Source organism: Oncorhynchus clarkii, chromosome 15 (assembly GCF_045791955.1).
Source record: "Oncorhynchus clarkii lewisi isolate Uvic-CL-2024 chromosome 15, UVic_Ocla_1.0, whole genome shotgun sequence".
NCBI lineage: Eukaryota > Metazoa > Chordata > Actinopteri > Salmoniformes > Salmonidae > Oncorhynchus > Oncorhynchus clarkii.
The window spans coordinates 14,135,368-14,147,995 of record NC_092161.1 but is presented as its reverse complement, the minus strand read 5'-3'; positions in this window follow the sequence as shown (position 1 = coordinate 14,147,995).

Here is a 12,628-nt window from a genome sequence, read left to right as displayed (position 1 = left end):
CCTCTCTCGCTCTCTCCTCCTCTCTCCCTCTCTCTCACTCTCTCTCTTTCTCTCTCTCTGACTGTTTCTCTCTCTCTCTCTCGCTCTGTCTCTCTCGCTCTCTCTCTCTCGCTCTCTGTCTCGCTCTCTCTCTCTCTCTCTCTCTCCCTCTCTCTCTCGCTCTCTCGCTCTCGCTCTCTCGCTCTCTCTCTCTCGCTCTCTGTCTCTCTCTCTCTCTCTCTCTCTCTCTCTGTCTCTCTCTCTCTCTCTCTCTGTCTCTCTATCTCTCACACTCACTCAATATTATAGACTACCAACAAACCATAGCTATTTGTGCCCACGGTTCCCAACTTTAACGATGTCACCAACAGCAGCACTCGGTGATAGTAAGAGACGGTTCATTACAACATCAATGCATTTTTATGGTAGGCAGTACTCAGTGCAGTGTGGACTAGTGAGAGGTCGCTAACCAGTGCTGAATGCTGCTGAAGTTGCTCTCAATTCAATTCAATTCAAAGGGCTTTATTGGGCTGGGAAACATATGTTTACATTGTCGAAGCAAGTGATATAGATAATAAACAAAAGTGAAATGAACAATAAAAAATGAACAGTAAACATTACATTATGTCTATATACCGTGTTGTAACGATGTGCAGATAGTTAAACTACAAAAGGGAAAATAAATAAATATGGGTTGTATTTACAGTGGTGTTTGTTCTTCACTGGTTGCCCTTTTCTTGTGGCAACAGGTCACACATATTATTGCTGTGATGGCACACTGTGGTATTTCACCCAATAGATATGGGAGTTTATCAAAATTTGATTTGTTTTCAAATTCTCTCTCTCTCTCTAACACTCTTTCACCTTCCACCTCTTTCTGCAGACCATATACCACAGGTATGACAAAACAGTTATTTTTACTGCTCTAATTACGTTGGTAACCAGTTTATAATAGCAATAAGACACCTCGGGGGTTTGTGATATATGAGCAATATACCACGGCTAAGGGCTGTGTCCAGGCATTGCACATTGCGTCGTGCAGAAGAACAGCCCTTAGCCGTGGTACATTGGCCATATTATTGCTTAATTGTAGCCTACACATTGGAGATAAGCTAGCCCTGTGGTTCTCAAACTTTGGGCCGGGTGAGGGGTCAGCAGGGGAAAACTTTTTTAAGGAATTCAGTCCAACTTACTCTTCAAAGTTGTAATAGTAGAAAGCATGAAGTACAATTAGTAAATTGGGTAGTGCATCATCCGTTTTGCGGTTGTCATGTCAGTCATTGCAGACCTTAGAGAGCTATTTATAACAGGTCAACTAGCCCGTGTCAGCTAATGTTTTTAGCTAGGTCTTTTAGCCCAGATTTTGTTGTAATGTTTGAGTCACTCAAATTCTCTTCAAAACTGCAACGTGTTCTCTGCACCCCAAGACAAAATGTGTAGAATAGCAGGAAATGAGCTTTAAAAATGCCAAAATAGTTTCCATCTCATAGCAAAATGTATTGAATTGCAGGAAATAAGCTTTAAACCTGCAACATTTTCCCCAATGCTGGTAGGGGGCGTCTGAGTGGAAATGTGTTGGAACTCCTAGGCTGGGCTACTACACACATTTAAAATGGGGGACATGTGTGGATGGGCTTGATGGTGCTTAGATGAATGATGATATAAGAAGGACCTTTTGATTCTGGATGTAGAGAATGGACAGCACTCCAAAAGACATTTTGTGCAGCAGTCAAAAAGTGTGGGATAGAGAAAAGGTAGGCTGATCACTTAGACGCATGTGAATTCCACGACATGACCTGGTATGGAGATATGAAAGTAAACTCAGTAGCCTATCAACACTGAACAATATTTTTGACATTTTTTTATTCATTCAAGCTGCTGTGAAGAACCTACAGTGGCAAGAAAAACTATGTGAACACTTGACAAATAGCTGGATTTGTGCATAAATTGGTCATACAATTTGATCTGATCTTCATCTAAGTCACAACAACAGACAAACACGGTCTGCTTAAACTAATAACACACAAACAATTATACATGTTCATGTCTTTATTGAAAGCACTGTGTAAACATTCACAGTGCAGGGTGGCAAAAGTATAACTGGTTGACCCTTTAGGTCTTCTGAGATCTATTTTGTTCGAGGCATGGTTCACATCAGGCAATGCTTCTTGTGAATAGCAAACTCAGTGTTTTTTTATAGGGCAAAGGCTGCTCTAACCAACATCTCCAATCTCGTCTCATTGATTGGACTCCAGGTTAGCTCCTGACTCCTGACTCCAATTAGCTTTTGGAGAAGTCATTAGCCTAGGGGTTCACATACTTTTTCCAACCTACACTGTTAATGTTTAAATTATGTATTCAATATAGACAAGAAAAATACAATCATTTGTGTGTTATTAGTTTAAGCACACAATGTTTGTCTATCGCTGTGACTTAAATGAAGATTGACTAAATTTGATGACCAATTTATGCAGCAATCCAGGTACTTCCAAAGGGTTCACATACAGTACAGTGTCTTGTCACTGTAGCTGTAGGCCTATTGGCATTGAGAGCTCTTAATGGCGCGTCCACATAGAATTTGCTTTCCAAACATAGGCTAGGCCTACATCTATGGTTGGGTGGTGTTCGTGTTCCCATTTATTGCAGATATAAAATACAAAGGTCCAACCCATTTCATTTACAGTATAACATGTGCAGAGAGGTGTGTTTCTGTAAGTATTGTCCTGGGAGAAGTTAAAAACCGCTCTCCTCTCACCTGTGCTAATAAATACTTCCTGGTCACCTGTGTTGGCCTCCCCTTCCTGTACCATGTGACCCATAACCCCACGTGAGCGTGCCCTTACCAGTGTACAAAAGAAGATAAAACATCGTTAGACAGACAACACACATGGGCCGTGTTCCCATGCTCAGATGCTGCACACATCATCAACTGTGCTGTTGGGCACCAGATTGATGTGGTTAGTTGATACGTAATGTCCATCCAGGCGTTGTAAGATCTGGCATGCGTCGGAGTGATGCGTCCACAGCCTACACAACACGTTAGAAGGCCAAAATGGCTCCTACACTAGGTTATATTTGCAGTGTTTCCCTCCTAAATGAGTGCAGAATTGATTTATGTTAATTAGTGACCTTCAGTGTCAATCGCTCTGTGGATTATTAGCATATTCTCAAAATAGCACTGGAAGTACTGAAGAATACCAATATCTGCACTGTATTGTTCACTAAGATATCCATATGTCTGCTTGTACTCTGTCACACGTTACATAACAATAATAATAATAATAACAATAATAATAATAATAATAATAATAACAATAACAATAATAATAATAATAATAATAACAATAATAATAACAATAACAATAATAATAATAATAACATTAACAATAATAATAATAATAACAATATTAACAATAATAATAATAACAATAATAGTAATAATAATAACAATATTAACAATAATAATAATAATAATAACAATAATAGTAATAATAATAACAGTAATAATAATTATAACAATAACAATAATAATAATAACAATGATAATAATAATAATAACAATAATAATAATAATAATAATAATAATAACAATAATAATAATAACAATAATAATAATAATAATAACAATAATAATAATAACAATAATAATAATAATAATAATAATAATATCTAGTCCAACGTGTGACAGAATACAAACAGACATATGGAAATCTGAGACTTAAAATAATATTATTATTCTATTATATAGACTACCTTCTATCAGAATAGATCATTGTGTCACGTTCTGACCTTAGTTCTTTTGTTATGTCTTTGTTTAAGTATGGTCAGGGTGTGAGTTGGGTGGGTTGTCTATGTTATTTTTTCTATGATTTGGGATTTCTGTGTTTGGCCTGGTATGGTTCTCAATCAGAGGCAGCTGCCATCGTTGTCCCTGATTGAGAACCATACTTAGGTAGCCTGGTTTCACTTTTGAGTTGTGGGTGCTTATTTTCTGTGTTAGTGTTTGTGCCACACGGGACTGTTTTGTTTGTTTTGTTCATTCTCCGTTGTTATTCTGTAGTTTAGTGTTCTTGTAAATAAAGTAACGTTATGGACACTTACCACGCTGCACATTGGTCTGATCTCTCCTACTCCTCTTCGTCAGAAGTGGGTGTCCTGAGCTGCCAGAGTCTCCCGTCTGTCCTGAGCTGCCAGAGTCTCCCGTCTGTCCTGAGCTGCCAGAGTCGCCCGTCTGTCCTGAGCTGCCAGAGTCGCACATCTGTTCTGAGCTGCCAGAGCCACCCGTCTGTCCTGAGCTGCTAGTTTCCCGTCTGTCCTGAGCTGCTAGTCTCCTGTCAGTCCTGTGCTGCTAGTCTCCCGTCTGTCCTGAGCTGCTAGTCTCCCGTCTGTCCTGAGCTGCTAGTCTCCCGTCTGTCCTGAGCTGCTAGTCACCCGTCTGTCCTGAGCTGCCAGAGTCTCCTATCTGTCCTGAGCTGCCAGAGTCTCCTATCTGTCCTGAGCTGCCAGAGTCTCCCATCTGTCCTGAGCTGCCAGAGTCTCCCATGTGTCCTGAGCTGCCAGAGTCTCCCGTCTGTCCTGAGCTGCTAGTCTCCCGTCTGTCCTGAGCTGCCAGAGCCACCCGTCTGTCCTGAGCTGCTAGTCTCCCGTCTGTCCTGAGCTGCTAGTCTCCTGTCAGTCCTGAGCTGCTAGTCTCCCGTCTGTCCTGAGCTGCTAGTCTCCCGTCTGTCCTGAGCTGCTTGTCTCCCGTCTGTCCTGAGCTGCTAGTCACCCGTCTGTCCTGAGCTGCTAGTCTCCCGTCTGTCCTGAGCTGCTAGTCGCCCGTCTGTCCTGAGCTGCCAGAGTCTCCCGTCTGTCCTGAGCTGCCAGAGCCACCCGTCTGTCCTGAGCTGCTAGTCTCTCGTCTGTCCTGAGCTGCTAGTCTCCCGTCTGTCCTGAGCTGCCAGAGCCGTCCGTCTGTCCTGAGCTGCCAGAGTCTCCCGTCTGTCCTGAGCTGCCAGAGTCGCCCGTCTGTCCTGAGCTGCCAGAGCCGCCCGTCTGTCCTGAGCTGCCAGAGTCTCCCGTCTGTCCTGAGCTGCCAGAGTCTCCCGTCTGTCCTGAGCTGCCAGAGTCGCCCGTCTGTCCTGAGCTGCCAGAGCCGCCCGTCTGTCCTGAGCTGCCAGAGTCGCCGTCTGTCCTGAGCTGCCAGAGTCTCCCGTCTGTCCTGAGCTGCCAGAGTCTCCCGTCTGTCCTGAGCTGCCAGAGTCTCCCGTCTGTCCTGAGCTGCCAGAGTCGCCTGTCTGTCCTGAGCTGCCATATACTGTTATACTGTCACAATATTTTATTATATTCTGTAATATGGTCAGAATATACTGTTATACTGTCACAATATTTTATTATATACTGTTATACTGTCAGAATATACTATTAGCCTACGTGTTATACTGTCAGAATATACTGTTAGCCTACATGTTATACTGTCAGAATATACTGTTATATACTGTTATACTGTCAGAATATACTGTTATAAACTGTTAAACTGTCAGAATATTTTATTATATACTGTAATATGGTCAGAATATACTATTAGCCTACATGTTATACTGTCAGAATATACTGTTATACTGTCAAAATATATTATTATATACTGTCAGAGTATTTTATTATATACTGTTATATGGTCAGAATATAATATTAGCCTACGTGTTATACTGTCAGAATATACTGTTATATACTGTTATATGGTCAGAATATACTGTTATATACTGTCAGAATATTTTATTATATACTGTTATACTGTCAGAATATACTATTAGCCTACGTGTTATACTGTCAGAATATACTGTTATATACTGTTATACTGTCAGAATATACTGTTATATACTATTATACTGTCAGAATATACTGTTATATACTGTTATACTGTCAGAATATACTATTAGCATACGTGTTGTACTGTCAGAATATACTGTTATACTGTTATATACTGTTATATACTGTTATACTGTCAGAATATACTGTTATATACTGTTATACTGTCAGAATATACTATTAGCCTACGTGTTATACTGTCAGAATATATTATTAGCCTACGTGTTATACTGTCAGAATATACTGTTATATACTATTATACTGTCAGAATATACTGTTATATACTGTTATACTGTCAGAATATACTATTAGCCTATGTGTTATACTGTCAGAATATACTATTAGCCTACGTGTTATACTGTCAGAATATACTATTAGCCTACATGTTAAACTGTCAGAATATACTGTTATATACTATTATACTGTCAGAATATACTATTAGCCTACATGTTATACTGTCAGAATGTACTATTAGCTTTCATGTTATACTGTCAGAATATACTATTATTCTACGTGTTATACTGTCAGAATATACTGTTATATACTATTAGCCTACATGTTATACTGTCAGAATATACTGTTATATACTATTAGCCTACGTGTTATACTGTCAGAATATACTATTATTCTACGTGTTATACTGTCAGAATATACTGTATAGGCCTACGTGTTATACTGTCAGAATATACTGTGTAGGCCTACGTGTTATACTGTCAGAATATACTGTGTAGGCCTAGCTGTATGTGTGTCGATTGACTGAAATATGCTAAAGGAAAATAGGGTAGAGCTCACATCTGTAGAGGAGAACATTGTGGTAAACCTACAATGTCCTGGGCTTCAAATAGGCGACTGACTCTAATCAGCTCCCATTTCTTTAAAAAAAAATCAGATTTATTGTTGTAGATCAGTATGCAGTGAAATCCAGGGCTTGAACCAGTGACCTTGTGATTACAATGTATGCATGCACATGATCTCCTGCGCCATAAATGCCTTATACAGCAATGCTACATCTGCTTTGGTTACCACACGGCATGAAAGAGAGACTGTAGAATTCAGCACTGGCCCACTTCACCCAATAGCTGTCATGTTGCTACCTCGCAAATTTCTGTTAATAGGCTATTCACTCCATGACAACACCTATTTCTGATTGGATGATTTAGCAGTTCTGACTCCTGTAGTTCCGATCCTCCAGCCGTCCAATCACATTAACTTTAATATCTATTCATTTGCGAGGCTTATATTCTGGATAAGAGATCCAATATTGCCATGGCCTCACACCCATAACGTTCATTCACTCCACAAATTAACGAGGGATCCCATCAAGCACCATCACAATATTCTCTCTTATCTGATCCCAAGCTATTTTCATCCCTAATAGAACATTACACTGTGGATAATTCAAAAGGTCTGTCATACCAAACGTAGGTGAAAGCTACTTTAGCTAGTCGGAGAGAGAGAGGGAGAGGGAGAGAGAGAGAGAGAGAGAGAGAGAGAGAGAGAGAGAGAGAGAGCGAGACAGAGAGCGAGAGAGAGAGAGCGAGAGAGCGAGAGCGAGAGAGCGAGAGAGAGAGGGAGAGAGAGAGAGAGAGAGAGAGAGCGAGACAGAGAGCGAGAGAGAGAGAGCGAGAGAGCGAGAGCGAGAGAGCGAGAGAGAGAGAGAGAGAGAGAGGAGGAGAGAGGAGGAGAGACCATCACTTTAGAGAAAAAGATAAAGAAAGTTGCTGATGTCTTGGATTTACTGTATGAAAAAAATGAAAAAATTGTTTAAGTTTTTCGAAGACCTGTAGGGTCACAAGATGTTTCCCTTTCCCAGAAAAGAGAGAGAGGGAAGGGAGATTCTGGGTTTGGGGTCTCATACACAGTGCCCTCAGAAAGTATTCATACCCATTGACTTATTCTATGTTCTTGCCTGAATTAAAAATGGATGAAATAGATTTCTCTTTCTCACACATCTAAACACAATACTCCATAATGACAAAGTAAAACACATGTTTTTAGCCATTTTTGCTAAGTATTTTTTTACAAAAATACAGAAATATCTCGTTTACATAAGTATTTACACCCCTGAGTCAATACCTTTGGCGGCGATGACAGCTGCGTGTCTTTGTGGGTAAGTCTTAAGAGCTTTAAGAGCTTTAAGAGCTTTGCACACCTGGATTGTACAATATTTACACTTAAAAAATATATCTGTATTATTCAACCCTTGTCAAGTTGGTTGTTGATTATTTTGAGACAGCCATTATCCAGCCTTGCCATTGATTTTCAATTCGATTGAAGTCAAAACTGTTACTAGGCCACAATAAATGTAGTCTTGGTAAGCAACTTCAGTGTATATTTAGCCTTGTGTTTTATGTTATGTACCCCACATGTTACTCCAAAGGGGAATTTGTCTGAACTCCTCCATTGTCCTTGCCGATCCAAGAATACCCATAACATGGTGCAGCCACCAGTATGCTTGAAAATATGAAGAGTGTTATTCAGTAATATGTTGTGTTGGACTTGCCCCAAACATTAGGCTTTGTATTCAGGACATAAAGTACTTTTAATGCCACATTTGTTACAGTTTTACTTTAGTGCCTTATTGCAAACAGGATGCATGTTTTGGAATGTTTGTATTTTGTACAGACTTCCTTCTTTTCACTCTGTCATTTCGGTTAGTATTGTGGAGTAACTACAATGCCCTCAGTTTTCTCCCATCACAGCCATTAAACTCTGTAACTGTTTTAAAATCACCATTGGCCTCATGGTGAAATTCCTGAGCAGTTTCCTTCCTCTCCGGCAACTGTCAAGAAGGACTCCTGTATCTTTGTAGTAACTGGCTGTAATGAATAACTGTAATGAATAACTTGTGTAATTAATAACTTTACCATGCTCAAAGGGATACTCAATGTCTGTGTTTCTTTTTTTTTTACCCATCTACGTGCCCTTCTTTGCGAGGCGTTGGAAAACCTCCCTGGTCTTTGTGTTTGAATCTGTGTTGAAATTCACTTCTCGACAGAGGGACCTTAAAGATAATTGTGGGGTACAGGGATGAAGTATTCATTCCAAAATCATTTTAAACTCTTGTTGCACACAGAGTGAGTCCATGCAACTTATTACGTGATTATTTTTGAAATTTGAACCCTTTTTCGTGATATCCTGGGGCGGCAGGTAGCCTAGTGGTTAGAGTGTTGGGCCAGTTACTGAAAGGCTGCTGGATCGAATCCCCGAGCTCACAAGGTAATAATGTGTCGTTCTGCCCCTGAACAAGGTAGTTAACCCACTGTTCCCGGTAGGCCGTCATTGTAAATAAGAATTGGGTGTTAACTGACTTTCCTAGCTAAATAAAGGTTCAATTAAAATAAATATCCAATTGGTAGTGAAAGTCTTGTCCCATCACTGCAGCTCCCCTACGGACTCGGGAGAGGTGAAGGTCAAGAGCCATGTGTCCTCCGAAACTCGACCCTGCCGAGCCACACTGCTTCTTGACAGACTGCTCGCTTAACCTGGAAGCTAGCTGCACCAAAGTGTTGGAGGAAACACCGTCCAGCTGGTGACAAAAGAATGACTGTTGGCCCGCCACAAGGAGTCACTAGAGCGCGATGGGACAAGGAAATCCTGGCCGACCAAACCCCTCTCTAACCCGGACGACGCTGGGCCAATTGTGCAGCGCCTCATGGGTCTCCAAGGCACAGACTGCTGTGACACAGCCTGGGATCGAACCAAAGTCTGTAGTGACACCTCAACCACTGCAATGCAGTGCCGTAGACCACTGCGCCACTCGGGAGGCTTCATGTGACTTGTTAAGGAAATGTTTTCTCCTGAACGTATTTAGGCTTGCCATAACAAATACTTATTGACTCAGGAAATTTCTGCTTTCCATTTTTTATTAATCTGTAAAAATGTCTAAAAACATAATTCTACTTTGACATTATGGGCTATTGTAGGCCAGTGACACAAAATCTCAATTGAATCCATTTTAAATTCAGGCTGTAACACAACAAAATGTGTTGTTGTGAGTGTTACATTTATTGACAGCACTGCTTCTTTTAAAACAACACCTTAAGCTAAACAAAAATATTAGTAACCATGTTTACAGTGCATTCAGTAATTTGTTTCTGAAGCGTTTCATGAGCTCAATTAACTAAATTTGCTTAAAGGATGGATAAAGAGGGGAGAAGATAAAGACAGAGAGAGAGAAGGAGAGAGTTGTTGGAGATAAAAAAAAGAGAGAGAGAGAGAGAGAGAAGGAGAGAGTTGTTGGAGATAGAAAGAGAGAGAGAGAGAGAAGGAGAGAGTTGTTGGAGATAGAAAGAGAGAGAGAGAGAAGGAGAGAGTTGTTGGAGATAGAAAGAGAGAGAGAGAGAGAAGGAGAGAGTTGTTGGAGATAGAAAGAGAGAGAGAGAGAGAAGGAGAGAGTTGGAGATAGAAAGAGAGAGAGAAGGAGAGAGTTGTTGGAGATAGAAAGAGAGAGAGAGAGAGAAGGAGAGAGTTGTTGGAGATAGAAAGAGAGAGAGAGAGAGAAGGAGAGAGTTGTTGGAGATAGAAAGAGAGAGAGAGAGAGAAGGAGAGAGTTGGAGATAGAAAGAGAGAGAGAGAGAGAAGGAGAGAGTTGTTGGAGATAGAAAGAGAGAGAGAGAGAAGGAGAGAGTTGTTGGAGATAGAAAGAGAGAGAGAGAGAGAAGGAGAGAGTTGTTGGAGATAGAAAGAGAGAGAGAGAGAGAGAGAGAGAGAGAGAAGGAGAGAGTTGTTGGAGATAGAAAGAGAGAGAGAGAGAAGGAGAGAGTTGTTGGAGATAGAAAGAGAGAGAGAGAGAGAAGGAGAATTGTTGGAGATAGAAAGAGAGAGAGAGAGAGAAGGAGAGAGTTGGAGATAGAAAGAGAGAGAGAGAGAGAAGGAGAGAGTTGTTGGAGATAGAAAGAGAGAGAGAGAGAAGGAGAGAGTTGTTGGAGATAGAAAGAGAGAAAGAGAGAGAAGGAGAGAGTTGTTGGAGATAGAAAGAGAGAGAGAGAGAGAGAGAGAGAGAGAGAGAGAGGAGAGAGTTGTTGGAGATAGAAAGAGAGAGAGAGAGAGAGAGAGAAGGAGAGAGTTGTTGGAGATAGAAAGAGAGAGAGAGAGTGTGAGTGTGGGACAGTAAAAGAAAACAGGATTCGGTCAAGGATGCTGATAAAGTGGTACTCCCCCTCTCTTCCTCCCTACGATTGGTTGACAATGATTCAGATTCTCTAAATCTCCTAGTCTGCCCTCATTAACCCCCAAGTACTGCATCGGTATAGGTGGAAGCAATATTTTGCTAATATTTAAATTTATAATTTTTTATTTCACCTTTATTCAACCAGGTCAGCCAGTTGAGAACACCTTTATTCAACCAGGTCAGCCAGTTGAGAACACCTTTATTCAACCAGGAAGGCCAGTTGAGAACAAGTTCTCATTTACAACTGCGACCTGGCCAAGATAAAACAAAGCAGTGCGACACAAACAACAACACAGAGTTACACATGGAATAAACAAACATACAGTCAATAACACAATAGACAATCTGTATACAGTGTGTGCAAATGAAGTAAGGAGGTAAGGCAATTGTCACGTTCTGACCTTAGTTCCTTTGTTTTGTCTTTGTTTTACTATGGTCAGGGTGTGAGTTGGGTGGGCAGTCTATGTTCTTTTTTCTATGATTTGGGATTTCTGTGTTTGGCCTGGTATGGTTCTCAATCAGAGGCAGCTGTCCATCATTGTCCCTGATTGAGAACCATACTTAGGTAGCCTGTTTTCACCCTTGAGTTGTGGGTGATTATTTTCTGTTCTGTGTTTTGCTTCACCGGTCAGGACTGTTCGTTTTTGTCGTTTTATTGTTTTTGTTCAAGTGTTCAGTGTTCAGTATTCGTATTAAATACAATATGGACACTTATCACGCTGCACATTGGTCCTCACCTTCTTCCACCACCAACGGCCGTTACAATATGCCATAGTGGCAAAGTAATTTCAATTTAGCAATTCAAACTGGAGTGATATATGTGCAGATGAGGATGTGTAAGTAGAAACACTGGTGTTCAAAAGAGCAGAAAAACTAAAACAAATATGGGGATGAGGTAGGTAGTTGGTTGGTTGGATGGGCTATTTACAGATGGGCTGTGTACAGATGGGCTATTTACAGATGGGCTGTATACAGCTGCAGTGATCGGTAAGCTGATCTGACAGCTGACGCTTAAAGTTAGTGAGGGAGATATAAATCTCCAACTCCAGTGATATTTGCAATTCGCTCCAGTCATTGGCAGCAGAGAACTGGAAGGAAAGGCGACCAAAGGAAGTGTTGGCTTTGGGGGTGACCAGTGAGATATACCTGCTGGAGAGCGTGCTACGGGTGGGTGTTGCTATGGTGACCAGTGAGCTGAGATAAGGTGGGGCTTTACCTAGCATAGACTTATAGATGACCTGGAGCCAGTGGGTTTGGTGAAGAATATGTAGCGAGGGCCAGCCAACGAGAGCATACAGGTTGCAGTGGTGGGTGGTATATGGGGCTTTGGTGACAAAACGGATGGCACTGTAATAGACTGCATCCAATTTGCTGAGTAGAGTGTTGGAGGCTATTTTGTAAATGACATCGCCAAAGTCGAGGATCGGCAGGATAGTCAGTTTTACGAGGGTATGTTTGGCAGCATGAGTGAAGGATGCTTTGTTGCAAAATAGGAAACCGATTATCTCTCTTCTCCCCCCTTTCTTTTCTTTCTTTCTTTCTTTCTTTCTCAACTACTCTTCTCAACACTTATTTTCTCTCTCTACTACTCTTCTCCCCTCTTTCTCATCCTACTACTCTTCTTCCCCT